General features: G+C 31.6%; 1 long non-coding RNA gene across 1 annotated transcript in view; it reads left to right on the top strand.

The window, feature by feature from the left end:
* LOC143049125 (uncharacterized) overlaps positions 1 to 16,701 on the top strand; it is a 32,404-nt gene extending 15,703 nt beyond the window's left edge. Inside the window, exons 3-5 of the long non-coding RNA XR_012970075.1 lie at positions 10,161 to 10,368; positions 13,116 to 13,353; positions 16,596 to 16,701. This is a non-coding gene — a long non-coding RNA (uncharacterized LOC143049125). The remainder of the gene's footprint in view (positions 1 to 10,160; positions 10,369 to 13,115; positions 13,354 to 16,595) is intronic.
* The last annotated feature ends 226 nt before the right edge of the window (positions 16,702 to 16,927 follow it).

A 16,927-nucleotide genomic window follows, 5' to 3' on the forward strand; every position in this document is an offset into this window, starting at 1 on the left:
AATTATAATTGTCACATATGTGTTATGAATACCTTCAACATGTTCAAGGCTTGGGTTTGTATATGCAATAACCTCAAAATTGCCCGGGGCAAAAAAAAGAGTATATTGATATTGTGCCCTGACATGCCTGATTCCAAATGATGAGACGGCATTGCGTCGTTAACAACAATTTTTAACACTTTTCATCTTTTGTGATAATAAATTTAAGATTTAACCGGGTATGATTCATTATTTTGTTATAAATGATTTGTTATGCTCTAAATTTTGTTGAACTTAAATATATGTTATAACAAGAAAAAGAAATTATGTTGAAATTTTTATTTTTATCTTTTGTATATTATTCACTGTCATGACTGCCATGACTAAATAAAAATTAGATCCCACGCATGCGCGGCATAGTTAAATAAGTGCCCGACACGTTATCATCAGTATGTTGATGGATAGAAGAAGAAGAAGAATCTTATAAATACTATTTGCTTTGTCACCATGTCACGTTGGTAGTAATATTCAACAAATTCTATTTTAAAATAAAAAAGTATTATAAATTGATCACAACAAGTATAGTGCTATAGCCTCTATTAGACAGTAACCCTTCAATGAAGTATACACCTAAGAAAACATTGATGTAGAAAGAGAGAACATTTTGTTTTAGAAATAGAACCTCAAAAAAGGGTTTTATTCTTCTTTTCATAAGGGACTTATCAATTAAATTGTATAGTCATAAATTCATTTCTTTACATTATTAAACTTTGTTGTCAAGCAAATTATGATTGCTAGTTTTTCTTGTAGATAAATACAAGTTTATATATAATAAATACTTTATTCTTAATGTATATTTTTTTTGTAGATAAGATATCACATTGGTTTGAGCATGATTCCCAGCCAGATTATGAAGCGGCATATATCATGTATATCAATGTATATATAGGAAATATATAGTGTCACTAAGTTACTCTCATATGGTACCTCATTTGTACCTGAAGCTATAAATTGTGAAATGGTGGATTCATTCATAATTTTGTGTTACTTATTGGTTTGGAAATAACGTTGATAGAGCTAACAGCATTATGTCATGATGTACAGTTGATGGGATGATCTGATTGGACAAAAAGAGAATTGTGAATTGAACAAATAGCAAACTTACAATTCATAGAAAAAATGTAGGAAATACAATGTACTACATTACTTGGTGACAGAGCATACCTTTGATATATATATATAAATTATTAAAAGATAATAACGGTTTCAATGCATCACTTTTTTACTAGTACTTTCACTGCTTCCGCAGATCTTCAGGTAATGTGACTTGTATATAAATAAAACAATTGATTGACGTTAACAATAGTATGACGTTAACAAATACAAGGGAGACTACTAATGTCATTTTAAGACTTTAAAATGTTACGTTAAAATTAGAATATCATTTATCATTTAATCCCGGGTTGAGAATGTTTATGAATAATTCTTCTTTCTTCCTCCGGAGAAAATCATTTTGACGATTGACCATATACAATGGAAATATTTTAAATCGTCCATTAGAACAACGATGGAAATGGTCGTTTGCCCTGATGAGTGTTAAATCCTAATGGTTTGTTTGCTGTCTATGTAAAGTCATTCTAGTCCGCAGTTCATTTTTTGTCTCTCCAACATAGAATTCCGCACAATTTGAACATATGATAGAATAGATGACGTTTGAACTTTTACAAGACATATTTTGCTTAACAGTAAAATGTTTTCCATTTTTGAAATTAATTGAACTTCCTTCTATTAAATTTGGACAAGTCATACAACGTTTATCGGTACATTTTTTTACAATTGGCACAGTTTCATTAAAGTCAAATTTTGAAGATGTTAAATATCGTTTCAGACTTTTCGACTGTCTTTTGTTGTTGATTATATATAATATTTGAAATAAGTAATATTAACAATTTGAAATAAAGAGAATTTAAAGTTTTCTAGAAATATTAGTAGTGCATCATATCTTAATTCCATGATTATCTTGGATAGTTATATCATTAAGAATAGAAAATTGGAATAATGGAAATTTCTAGTTTCAGTGAATATCAATCATTGTCAATACTAAAAGTGCAGCATCATGATCATACATCATCTGATTCACCTTGGATAATTATTCATTTGAAATAAGAATTTGGATATAATAAGAGTTTCTATGCTGCCATTGCTATTGTTGGCTACATGTACCACCAGGGAGTGTTAAACCTCCTTTACTTTCCATGAGGGTCTGTCACGGTCCATCACTATTGGTTAGTGTCATATATATGCATGATGATGGAAGTTTTTACCAACCTAGACAAGCTTTACAGCCCTGGCATGGTTGTTGGTTAGAGTCGAATGACAGCTTGCTGTATAGTTATAATAGTCTGAATGTATCTACATGTATTTTAATAATCTTCTAAATTACTGTTCATTCTGAAACTGGCATTTTATAATAGTAGTCAAACATATTAAACAATACATGTACTTCAAAGTATCATTTTATTTTGTATACAAGAAATTTGTATTACAGTCTTGGGGTGATGATGTAAGCTATTTTATAGAGCTTTACATTTTAAAAGCTAAAAGAGATGGATGTTTCTTGTCTTGTATTCAGATGCTAGTAGCTAATTAATATGTTATGATGTTTCAGTTTGCCATTATATGTACATTGCACCTGACCCCATTTTCATGGTTCAATGACTGCATGTAAAATATACTGTTACTTAATCAATGAAATGCTCTTTTATACTGTATATTTTATATATGTAATTGGATACATTTTATTGTATATGAGTATCTTGAAAGATCTACTTGTCTATCAGGTTGGGTTGACCTGACCTTGACCTTCATGGATAATTTAAGTGATTAAGGTTATTTCAGTTTGATACAATGTTAACATGGTTAGGTTTGTTTCTCAGTTTATACTTCCTAATAAAATTGACACTGGAAATGGGGAATGTGCCAAAAAAGACAACAACCCAACTTCAGAGCAGACAATAGCCGAAGGTCATCAATGTTTCTCATAAGCTATCAGCTACATTGTACATGTATAGGATCACTAATTTTGGCATAATTATGGAATAAATGTAAGTTGTACATGTTTGACATTTTTGAATGGCTTATTTCTTCTGACAATGACACCATTTTCATGGTTTTTATGTTTAGTCTTTTTCTCTGTTTCTATGGTTACTATAAACGTTTAACCATAAATTTGGGGTATGGAAGAACTGTGAAATTCAAAAATTCATGAAATTCATGAAATTATCTGTCATATATCTGTCTGGCATGGTTATTTTGACTGGACTTATTATAGAATTTCAATAAAAATTAAAAGGAAAGTGTACGCTATGTCGCCCGGAATCCGACACTGACCTAGCAAATTACGACATAATTAAACCATTAGCAACTTTGTAAAAAAATATATAGAAAAAATGTCTTTTCTTTTCCTTAAACTGGGAATATTATGATAATCAGATAAAGGTAATGTCTGTCAAAAAACGTATTTTACGAAATAATTGAAATCGGATTTAGATTAGATTTGTGATCGTTGGAATTTAAATAATCTATCTCTTTATAATTACCTTTTTTAATCAAACGGAACACATACTATAGGAGATGTGGGATATGTTTCAATTTGACAGCAACCAAACGACAAAAAATCATAAATGAATCAAGAGCGCATGTTTAGTCTTCAACAAGAAACAGGTGTCTACACAAAAGGTCTGACAGCGTGAAAGACCAAAACCACACTATTATAAGTCATGGTATTCGAAAGCAGGAGATTAGTACCCTATCAGACAAAACTGCAATCACGTTTACCAAATACTTAACCAACGCACCACAAACTAATGCCTGCACCAAGTTAACGTATAATTGTGATATGAAGAGATGGCAGATACCCACAACCAACTTGGAACCACCACCAGACAGAAGGACAAATAAGCATTTAGAGGGCTGGCACCCCATATGGAATTTACTGACCCCATATATACCGTATTAGGTCACTAGCCCACTGTGTAACTAATAATATTCAGTATGGTGATGCAGCATCTTACATCCTCTAACTTGGAAACTAAATGAACATTGAACATTCATATGTGTATATCAGTGCCTTGTACTTGTATGATATTTGTCTTTATTTATTCATTAAAATATAAATCACTAATAAGACTTTATTTACAAAATATAACACATGAGTAAAAAATAACATTTTCAGAAAAAAAAGAGTAACTATAAAAAGTGCGACCCCAAAAATTAAAAAAAATATCTTTCCTTTAAAAAGTATTTCATGGTAGAATTTGACATCAAAATGGGTTAAAATAACAAATATCAACTTATTGCAATACTAACAAAACGTAACTTAATTACATTGTTTACAGAAGCTCCCATTTCACCTTAGTTAATTCTTGTGTACCTAAAAATTTGTACTAAGGCAAACTGGGATTAATTATATATATATATTTTGACAGCTAAGGCGAAATGAGAATAAGCCGTTCACACAGTGTTTTCACAAACCGGTAATTTCTTCGCCCAGGGATATGAATTTGACATTAAAAGTCCCTCAATAGCTTTACAATACCCGGCCGTGTCATTGCCGTATATTGTAGATGGAACGTGTAATATATGTTCCAGACCGTATGAGTATTTGGGCCGTACGCGTACGGTCTGGACCGTATGCGTACTTTTTCAAAATACTCATACGGTCGGACCGTACGCGTACGGTCTGACTAATATTAAGAAGTTGTCAAAGTTAATTAGATCCATATAACTGATCAATATAACTTAACTCTCAAATAGATATAAAAAAGTTTAATTTTATAATTGAAAAAAACAACAACTATATATTTTAATGATTTAAAAAATTCACGCTAATTGAATCTGTTAATCTCTTGTATTTTAAAACATGTCGATCACTCAGTAAAGTAATTGAATTATGATCACTTAAATTGAAAATATCGGAAGTAAATATAATGTGGGAGGACTATTGTTTTAGAATATTTAGCAACTTTACCAAAAAATATTTTTGCTATTAAAAGAACATATAGAACTGCAAAAATGTAAATGTAAAAAAAATTAGTACGTTACTTGTGGTAGCAAGTGTAACATTGGTTGAGAGTACCAAAATTAGGATTAAGATATACAATTAAACAAATATTTTATTTCAATTGTTTATTTGTTCATTTTATCCGTGTAATTGTAATACTATTAAATTAGTAAATCTGAAAATAAAGATTGTGATTAATGTTAATTTTTTGAAATTTAACCCATATGATGTAATAAAATGTATGGTCAGCTCGTACTGGACCATACGCGTATACTCATACGGTCCGACCGTACGCGTATGGTCGGACCGTACGAGTATTCGTATACGGTCCGGACCGTACGCGTACGGTCCAAATACTCATATGGTCTGGAACATATACACAATGAATTTCATACACCAGATATACAAATACAGGTTAATTTTACCTTTTTGGAGGACTCCGAAGAGGTGGTGCATTGCATGTGCGCTAAGTTTGAAAAAAAATCCAATCTTTTATTTGGGGTACGTCTGAATACCGCTAATGACCTCCTGAGTGCACTCAGGACATACAATGTGCACTCAGGATCCTTCATATTCATCGTATTTGCAGGATGGATGCATATATTCGTTACACGCTGCTTATTTAAGAGTTAAATTCTGGTAGAATTTGAAATCGAACTAAGATAGATTTGTTAATTTTTTTGAAAAAATGACACCAATTACTGAGCCGTGAATTATCCAACCAAGCAGGAAAGTCCCTGAATCAACAAAATTGATCGGATTATCTTTTTTTTGTTTATGAATTGTGTTGTTAGTACTGGTCCGGGAACACAATTATCCCCCTTCAATTTTCGTTGTCAATTTTCGTTCACAAATATAGTTCCCTTTAATTTCAGTATATTTTTTCTTAAATTTTTTTTTGCCTTTCCTTTGAATTTTTCCCCATTTTTTTGCTATAATGTGAATGTAAGGTCATCTAAGAGAATTTCAGTAAAATTTCTTTTTGATATTTTGAGCAGAAATGAGTGATTTGGTTAGGTAAACATAGGTGGGATTTCCCCTTTTCGGAAGCTCTCTGGCTTAACCCATACTGGTGTCCTTGTGTTTAGAATTAGAATTTAAAATATTTATAAGACAGATCAGTATTAACCCGAATAATTCAGTCGTTATATTCCGCTGATCTACGAAGGCTACATTGTGGGAGAAAATCGGACACGGAAAGGGCTTGAATTATTCGAGTTAGATCAGTATCTTAAAAAGAATACTTTAATGAACGAATGGACTTTATTACCTTAAAACTACATTTCATAGTAACAGAGAAAATATATATTTACAATTATTAATACCATGCACATTGGTTGAAAAAAAAAACCTTGATTTAACTTGCATGTAGCTTGCAGGACCGATTTACCTTACATTTGTAGAAATTTAGATTATTTTTATGTAAGATGACCGATAGTGCTGTCTCAATTCAGAGTTTGAACTTTAAAAAACATGATTAAGTGTGTATTAATATAGTACATAATAGTATAGAATGTGAAAGCGATTCCTTTGATATAAAATTTGCAGCAATATTCCAGTATAAAATGTCTGTCTATCTGTAGCTACATCTAACACTTAACATGTCATGATATAATGATATTCGTCACAGATATCTCTTGAGCCGCAGAAATGACAAAGTCTGTCTTGAAAGGGGTTAGTTATTATAACTTTATGAAGTTAATCTCTTTTCATGCTTTTGGAGAGTTGTCTCATTGGCAATCAATACCACATCTCGATCTTTTTTTTATTTTTTTTTATATATATAAAGTTAGACTTCAATGCCCCCCCCCCCATTTTTCTTGAAACTCCTCGTAGATTTATAATAGATAGCTTACATATAACATATGTTTTGATAACTAATAATAAAGATCTTATTTTAGTTTAAAAACTTTACGAATGCCCAGCAAAGATTAAGCGTGTTGCATTCGAAGTGATCAGACTACCGCTAGGCCATTTCAACTAAAAATATATAAAATATCGTTGCATTGGTAAAACTTTGAATCATTTTTGACAAAACTATTAGAATTTAAGACTGCTCTGCTTTTACAATAGCTGTTTACTTGTTATCATTTCAATGAATATCGAGTAATATTTGTCGATGGACGGTTGTTGAGTTAATGCACGGTATTGTGATTTTTTTCACAATTGAATTTATAGAACCTTTTGTTAAGATTCATTGTCATATGTATCAAATCAAAATAGCTTTCTATTACCAGTTCCTTGGCGTTGCAACACCACTGCATGGTCATCCAATCAAAAAAGGAAAGTTATAATATTTATTTTATTAATAATATAATCTTTTATTCGTAAGCAATACAACTTACGTTACTTGTGGTAGCAAGTGTAACATTGGTTGAGAGTACCAAAATTAGGATTAAGATATACAATTAAACAAATATTTTATTTCAATTGTTCATTTGTTCATTTTATCCGTGTAATTGTAATAATATTAAATTAGTAAATCTGAAAATAAAGATTGTGATTAATGTTAATTTTTTGAAATTTAACCCATATGATCTAATAACATGTATGGTCAGCTCGTACAGGACCGTACGAGTATACGTATACGGTCCGGACCGTACGCGTACGGTCCAAATACTCATATGGTCTGGAACATATACACAATGAATTTCATACACCAGATATACAAATACAGGTTAATTTTACCTTTTTGGAGGACTCCGAAGAGGTGGTGCATTGCATGTGCGCTAAGTTTGAAAAAAAATCCAATCTTTTATTTGGGGTACGTCTGAATACCGCTAATGACCTCCTGAGTGCACTCAGGACATACAATGTGCACTCAGGATCCTTCATATTCATCGTATTTGCAGGATGGATGCATATATTCGTTACACGCTGCTTATCTAAGAGTTAAATTTTGGTAGAATTTGAAATCGAACTAAGATAGATTTGTTAATTATTTTGAAAAAATGACACCAATTACTGAGCCGTGAATTATCCAACCAAGCAGGAAAGTCCCTGAATCAACAAAATTGATCGGATTATCTTATTTTTGTTTATGAATTGTGTTGTTAGTACTGGTCATTTAGGGTTTTTTTTTCTGAAAATTAACGAATGACGTCGAAATGAAATTTGAAAAAAAACGGAAGCAGTTGATAACAAAAGTCATATAACACGGCTAAATCAATTCTTCGAATTTAATAAATAATTATAATTTTAATTTTCATGTACAAATTAGTTTGATTGTGGGGTACAATATACATGTAATACCATTATTTTCTATAAGGATATGATAAATATTGATATATTTAATGTATTGAGATATATATGTAAATGTATTATTTAATTTTTCAATTTCAAACTTATTTCATTAAGTATCAACTGTTACAGCATGGGAAGCAACTGAGGGGCCTCAAATTCGACGGGAAACTACAAACGAAGAAGAAAACGCCTTTTTTAACTTATAAACATGTATATCTGTATAATATAAATTAATGCTTGAGCATGGCGGGGTAGAATTTTGTCCCCGTAGAATAAAAACAATCAATGAGGTTGTAAAAATCGATTTATTCCCGTATACCTTTTTTTGTGTTTCCGGTTTAGATATTTGTTTGTTTTAAAGTGATTAAGATTATATCACAATGTTGACTGCTATACCTTATTTTGAAATTTTTACCTAGTATGTCTGTTTGTTTTGTTCACACATCGTTGTCATTATAATGGAATTTGATGCGACTGTCATACAAGTGTGAGGTTTATATAGCTATAAAACCAGGTTCAATCCACCATTTTTTATATAAGAAAATGCCTGTACTAAGTCATGAATATGACAGTTGTTATTCATTCGTTTAATGTCCTTGAACTTTTGATTTTGACATTTGATTAGGAACTTTCCGTTTTGAATTTTTCTCGGAGTGCAGTATTCTTGTTGATTTTACTTTTATATATATTGATCTAATATAGAATGTTATACTATAAGATCGTATTTTTTGTCTGTTCAATGAATATAAATGTAGTGTATGTGTTAAACATGGCCAATAGATTTGCTGCATATGACTACTAACGTTTATCCCTGGACGATAGAACACTGTGAAATCAGGGTCTTACTTCCCTGGATTGTTCAAGGTAAATTATTATTGGATGTAATTTCAATAAATGCATTTTTTTTTAAACAATTCCAAAGAAGTTAGAGGTGTTTCGGAAATGTGAAACCTTTCGTACTGTGATGGGACGTAATTTCACTGATCGTTTGCTTTTGATAATGTCACATTCGCGAAAAAATGTGGTCAGGATTTGTTAAGATATACTTTATTGTTACAGTTGTGTAATAGTTTTCTTAACACCAATCTTTAATAAATGGAACAAGGAAGGGAAAGCACGATCGTGAATATAGTATCAAATGAGAAATAAAATGCTCCAGAAGCAGGCGAATGTTCCAGAAAAGTTTTAAACATTATAGCTGCCGTTATTATTTGCCCAACTTTGTCCAAAAGTTATGACAAACACGATGATTTTAATTTTCCTATAGTCAACTTTCCATTTCTGTGTAGCAACATCCCAGCGGCACCAGCATATTATGGAATATATGTGTCTCAATTGATACAGTACTCTAGAGCTAGCTCAAAGTACGTTGGTTTTGTTGAACGAGGAATACTCCTTTTTCAAAAGTTGCTAAGACAGGGCTATGAATCAATCAAATTAAGGTCATCACTCAAGAAATTTTACGGTCGCCATCATGAGCTGATTAGCCATTATGACAAAAGTGTGTCAGAAATCATATCTGATATTCTTCATCAGTCATAATTACCTTCCATCATTACCGAAATGAACAAAGAAATAACACGACGGGTGCCTTAACGGTGCAGGAAATGCTTACCCTTCCGGAGCACCTAATTTTTTTAGTGGAGTTCGTGTTGTTTCTTAATTATTATTTATAACTGTTGATGTAAATGTCCTTTGGTTTTGTAAGTCTTTGTTTACTCCTTGGTTTTGATTGTTATTGTGCCAAAAAAAAGCTTGCGACATATCTTTTACTAATTATTTGTCGATTTCCTTAATTTTTTATATCATGTAGCAGTTTTGTGTATTTGTATCCAAATAATCACCCACTTAACATTATATCCTTGTGTGATTTCAGGCGATCCAGCAACACGTGCAATCACTGTTTCACATTTCGATCTATCCCCAAAACCTATACGTGTTCCCGGAAATATCACTACTGCTTACGATATAACGATTCACCGAAAGATTGCAAAAAGTACTCATTTGAGGTTTAATGTCACTATGGATAAGAAACTGTTGGGTCATTGGCATAGTGTACCATGTGCTCATCGCGTCGGTACGTGGTAAGTATTTAATACCACAAAAATGTCGTCTTTAGTAGACGAAAAGCGCGTCTGGCGTAAATTTAAAATTTTAATTCTGGTTTCTATGATGAGTTTATTTGCAACCACTGGGTCGATGCCACTGCTGTCTGAGATTTATTTCCCCGAGGGTATCACCAGCCCAGTAGTCAGACTTGAGGTATCAATGATATGTTCATAATTATAAATAAACTGTAAAAAAAAACTTTGAAAATTTTTTGAAAAACTAAGGCTTTTCATCCTCAGGAATAGATCACCTTAGCTGTATTCGGCAAAACTTTTAGGAAATTTTGGTCCTCAATGCTCTTCAACTTCGTACTCTATTTGGCCTTTCAAACATTTTTTTGATTCGAGCGTCACTGTCTTTTGTAGACGAAACGCGCGTCTGGTGTTATTATAAAATTTTAATCCTGGTATCTATGATGAGTTTATTTGCAACATGGAAATAAAAATGTGTTCAGCAAAGACTGTCATTACCTACCAGTAATTCATACCGGGCTATTTGTTGTATCAGAAATAGCAGATATATACATGTATATATAACAGTTCTTGAAAAATGTGTATGTTTGTTGAAATAACAAAATGAGAAAATATGTTTTTCACATGCATAAATGAAGTGTTTTGTTCCTAGATTTCAGTTTTCTAAACTTTCTCTCAAAATTACCATACTGTTTTTAATCACCTCTCATAAGTGTACAGAATTATAGTGTGTCTATTAATTTATATTTTCCTTAACTTTTCAATTTTATTAGATATCAAATGTTAAATCAACCAATCACGATATATCTTTCTAATGATTTATTTTAGGATCGATTAAGTTTGTTTGAAATTCATAATGATCGCAAAATATCGAGACACTAATTCCTTTGCCTGGTATGTGTTGGCCTCAAATGAATTGAAGGGATAATCTGCCCTAAATGAGAATTATACACATAGAAGAATAGTTTTGCTATATGTTTTAACGAGCTTTAGCATATACTTATACTTGTAAAAGACATAGTAAAGGAATTAATAATCTATTGATTTTCATTTATTCGTATTTTTGGAGAAGAGCATTTTAGATACCTTAACACAAGTCTTTTAGATTGATAGATATAAACATTCCCCCAAGATGCGAAGCTTTTTTCCCTGGTTATAAAATTGAGATTGGAAATGGGGAATGTGTCAAAGAGACAACAACCCGACCAAATAAAAAACAACAGCAGAGGGTCACCAACAGGTCTTCAATGTAGCGAGAAATTCCCGCACCCAGAGGCGTCCTTCAGCTGGCCCCTAAACAAATATATACTAGTCCAGTGATAATGAACGCCATACTAATTTCCAAATTGTACACAAGAAACTAAAATTAAAATAATACAAGACTAACAAAGGCCAGAGGCTCCTGACGTGGGACAGGCGCAAAAATGCGGCGGGGTTAAACATGTTTGTGAGATCTCAACCCTCCCCCTATAACCAGTTTGATATTGAGTTGGGAACTCGAGCATCAATTAAATAAAAACATTTGTAAACCATGGGAAATATTTATGTTTGTATATAACTACAAATATAAGAGACAATTCTTGTCTACGTGTACATGTACAACGCACAATGCAGAAATATATGTTCAAACTCAGTTAAGTATTGTTTTCAGTTAATTTGTTAAATCACCATTTCGACTTTTCAGTGAACCTCTGTATGGTCCCATGTCTTGTAACCATTTTCTCCACAAGGCACGTTTTGTAACAAGAGAAGCGGGACATGAATAAGGCATGCTTCTAACATCTAGAGACATATATTTTTGCTTCATATTTAATGACATAAACGGAAGTATTTTGGATGTAAAAACGTCGTTTTGTTTGATCCGATCAAAATAATAAAACTCCGAGTTTTTCTTTATTTTTATTAAGATAACACAGAGTTGGAAAATACCCATGTAAAACATGATTTCATTACTTTATGGCGCTCTTGATTTAAGTAAACTTTATGTGTCCAAAAAACAATATAATATATCAAAGCTTGCCTCATGATAAAAAGTTTGATCATAAGATGGACAGATTTATAAATTTGCTATCATTTTTAAATCTCATACAATACAATATATTTAGATGATTGTAAATGATAAAATGTATGACCAGTTCAGACTTTGCTATGATTCTGAGATAGGTAAATTTATAAAACATCGTGCTACACAATGCGGGTGAAAGATATCAGTCAAATGCATAGATCGAAAATAAACTGACATTGTCATGGCTAAAAAAGAAAAAGACAATCGGACAAATAATAGTACACAAGACACAACATAGAAAACTAAACACTAAGCAACACGAACCCTACCAAAGACTGGGGATGATCTCAGGTGCTACGGAAGTGAAAGCATGTCCAGCTCCACATGTGGCACCCGTCGTCTTGCTTATGTTATTACAAACCCGGTAAAATAGTCTAATTTAGTAGGTCACATTCGTTGAAAGTACAAAATAGCATTATGTAACATGAAAAGTCATATCAAGAGAAAAAAACAGGACACTTGTATTCAAACTTTCGTCATTTATTAGATGATTTAAACATTTTAGTGTATTGTGTTTAACCTTAATTTTGGTAACCATTGTAAAACAATATTTTCATCCGAAGTTCCTGTAAAAAATATTTGAGATGAAAACAGCCAGATAATGATATAGGACCAGTACATAGGTTTAAACAAAAACAAAATATCTGAATTATATGTTTCTGGTGGAACGTTTTATTTTTTTTAGTGTGTACGACGATCCGTGCGAGATTTTTGCGAACTATTACCATTCCTGTCCTCAAGCAATTATTGATCTAGGTTTGACTTGCGGATGTCCAATTTATCCTTTGCATCTGGTCAGGTCACCTTTGTCGGCTGTAGGGTCATCGTCTTCAGATTTTCGGCTAACGGATCCAATAACAGATATCTTATCTGGTAGAATTGAAGTTAAAGTGATTCCTGTTTCTTGGAGCTTTGTTGCCAACGTAAGTATTCATAATTTACCAATTACATCTTTTTGTCGGTTGCAATTATCCCAAGTATACTTAGCAAAGTAAACATGTGACATTCCAAAGCACTGGCTACAGATGACAATATCCTCAAATTATAAAACACCTTTTCGCCTTACCAGTGACGATCAAATCTGCAATAAAAAAAAGTTTAAATGTACGAAGTCAAAGAACATTGATGACTTAAAATTCCGATAGGTTTTTTACAAATTCTGCTCAGGTATTGAAAGCCTATTGAAAATTGTTCTTAATGTTAACACTCACAGTTATTTTATTATCATGACTTTATTCAATAATTGTTCAATTCAACACAGAAAAGTTTTATCATTATGCAGTATACCACCAATCATACAGATACGGTGAATGAAATAAATGTAAACCAAAAACAATACCTGATTTGATCGCACGTATGCAAATGCCAGATATTGATGTGATTTATAAAGAACGGAATTTGCAAAAGAATTTATAAAGGCTGATCCTATATCAAATATCAAGTTTGAGTGAGTTTTTCATAATAGAAGAAATAGTAACTAAATTTGTGTCAAGCTCAATGACGGAGATGATAAGTTTAAGTCGAAATTATCAATCGTTCGCGACGTAACAAGGCCATGAAATGCAATCTTATAAAGAGTTGATAAAACGATCGAAACAGATACAGGAAATATCAAAAATATATTTCTACGATTTGATCATGTTGAATATTTAACTTGTTAATGAATTGTTTTCAAAAGCCATTAAACATAGGACAAAGTGTGATAGAAATGAGTTTAAAAATTACTTTGAATACATGAAATAAATCGATTGCATTAAAATTATAAGATACTGATACATTCTACTCTTTAAAAACTAATCGTTCGTAAGGTTGTCATGCAGGATTATAAGATATACTTTTGGCGATTTTATCATTTTTCGATACGTCAAAATCAGGGTTCAACCACTATAGAAACGTTATATTGTTCTACGATTTATTTTTCAGTGACTATGAAATAAATTGTTTTGTACAGTTATTGAACAAACACTAACAGTACTTTACATTTTATTTAAAATCTGATTTGATAAAATTGTACAAGTGTTATTTGAATAATCTGTAATTCAAACTAGTGTATTCTTCTAAAATAAGCTCTTCAACGATAACGTTCTGTTTTGATCTTCAGATTTATTGCCCTCAAGCATCCTTGAAGAGATATTAATTGTCAATATGCGCACTTGGTGCACGAAATTTATATCGTTAATGTAATTGCAGTAACAATAATTTATTTCAACCATTAACATCTTCAATCTGCGTCATATTTTTACTTTAAACGTTTTCTTGTCGATCAAAGATCCAAAAATAGTATAAAAGTAAACAACTTGTCTTTATCTATTGCCATTTAGGATTTGAAGTTGTTTAAAAAAGAGATTAATTTTAGCTGCAGACTTTGTGTTGACCTTTTGACCACTTGATGCCTTTTTGTTTTTTATGTATCGATTGTTTTAGGTATATTATGAATATTATATGAGACCAAATTAGCTTAACGAATGAATTTCTCTATCAAGAGATGATTAAGCCTCAATCTGGTTTTATAATTGTGTCTGACTGCATTTTCTACTGACTGTTATAAGTATCTATGATTTTGGTCTTATATATTGTACTTCTTTACCAGTGTAATAACATTTATTTTTTTCTGTAACAGGTGTAAGATTCACAATTCGGTGAAATATTTTGCATAAGTGTCTGAGTGACTTATATAAACTTTAAGGCTTAATTAATTTATTACTATTGTATTAAGGGCACACGATACCAAAGGACAAATATCGCAATTTTTCCATTTTTGGCACACTTGTACTTAAAAAATAGGGTTAATATTGAAATAAGTTAATAATCAGGTAAAAATGTGGGCCTCAAAATATCGGAAAGTTATCTTTTTTCGTACTGATACGTTTAAGATTTTCAGTGGATGACTATGTTCTTACATGCAAAGACAGCCAAAAAACTAAATTGATATCCAGGATTGTATTCTGAATCTATCCATGTATGAAAAAAAATATCTCAGAGGGAATTGCGGGTATTTGAGGAGAGTGAAATCATACATTTATGTTCTATACATGCTTAGAACCAAACCGAATATGTATGATTGGTGAAAGAACAAAACTTGTAAACATACTTTGTCACTCTGAGAGAAGTCTTTGCTTACTAGACCATGCAGGGTTTACTTGCACGGCAACATAAAAAATTATGTATTGCCATAATTATTATATGCTCAAAACCTGGGTGTGACAAAATTCTATATAAAAAAAGATTTATGTGCAATTATAACATTTGATCACGCTGATTATAAAAAGAAGCAAAGCACTTTTCTGTCATTTACAAAGGTAAACTAATTTGAAATATTATCGAGAGAACAATCTGAAATATTCAAAAACGAATAAACGAAACATATAACGCATTCAGGGATTAACAAAAATATATAAAGGGATCTGAAAGGTTGTGTGATTTCATTTTCATTTCCCTAATTATGGATTTACTATGTATTCATTGAGAACAATGTGCAACATAAATCAGAACATTTTGAGTGAGAAATGCAGTTCCTTTCGGAAACATCAGACCAGACGTAAGATAAACCGTACATATATATGCGATTAACATATTGCATTTAAATGTCTCTGCTATCGGCATCTATGCAAACATTCATAACATTTACATGTATAAAGATATCTTGAAAAAGGTTATTCTATATTGTTATGAAATATCGATACGAGTATTATTACTTTAATTAGCCCTGAATACTGTTTGTGTTTGAGCTTCGATTTTGTCATTTGATAAGGGACTTTCAGTTTTGAATCTTCCTCGGATCCATTTTTACAATTTTTGTCAAACTGACCGCTTATAAGGAAATAGCATTTAAATGTTCTGCTTTTACTTATACGTGATATACTTGAAACTAAATGAATCGTTTGTTACGTTTACGTCTACATTTGAAAGTTAATGTTCCTTTAACAACATAATCAATTATTAAAGGTCCAGCTAAAAGGCCGCCTCCGGATGCGAGAGTTTCTCGCTGCATTGAAGACCTATTGGTGTCCTTCTGCTGTTGTCTGTTATATGGTCGGGTTGTTGTCTCCATTCTCCATCTCCATTCTCAATTTTATTAAAGATTAAATTAGTATTAGATGATATAATGTATAATAGATAACCGTAACGAATACATATAGATTTTACTCTGCATTGTTCTTTGTAGGGTGATTTCCGGATTAAAATCGAACTCCAAGAACTCCACAAAACTATCGGATGCCTAGCTGTAGATTGGTCCTTTCAAGTACCGTGCCATGGGTTCTTGTGTGGTCGTTAACAAAAATCAATTGAATAAAATTTGAACCATTTTTGTTTTAGTCACTTATTATTTTAAAGGCACACTAGCTGTCATATTCTTGTTTACCAATTTGACTCAAATTCTCATATTTGATTTATAACATCTAAAACATTTATCCATATCATAAGAAGTCTAAAATAAACCATTTATAGGGCATGGGCTCAGTAAAATGTAAATCCGTTACGTGTGTATTTTGGTCT

The sequence above is a fragment of the Mytilus galloprovincialis genome, chromosome 10, assembly GCF_965363235.1.
Source record: "Mytilus galloprovincialis chromosome 10, xbMytGall1.hap1.1, whole genome shotgun sequence".
NCBI classification, from domain to species: domain Eukaryota; kingdom Metazoa; phylum Mollusca; class Bivalvia; order Mytilida; family Mytilidae; genus Mytilus; species Mytilus galloprovincialis.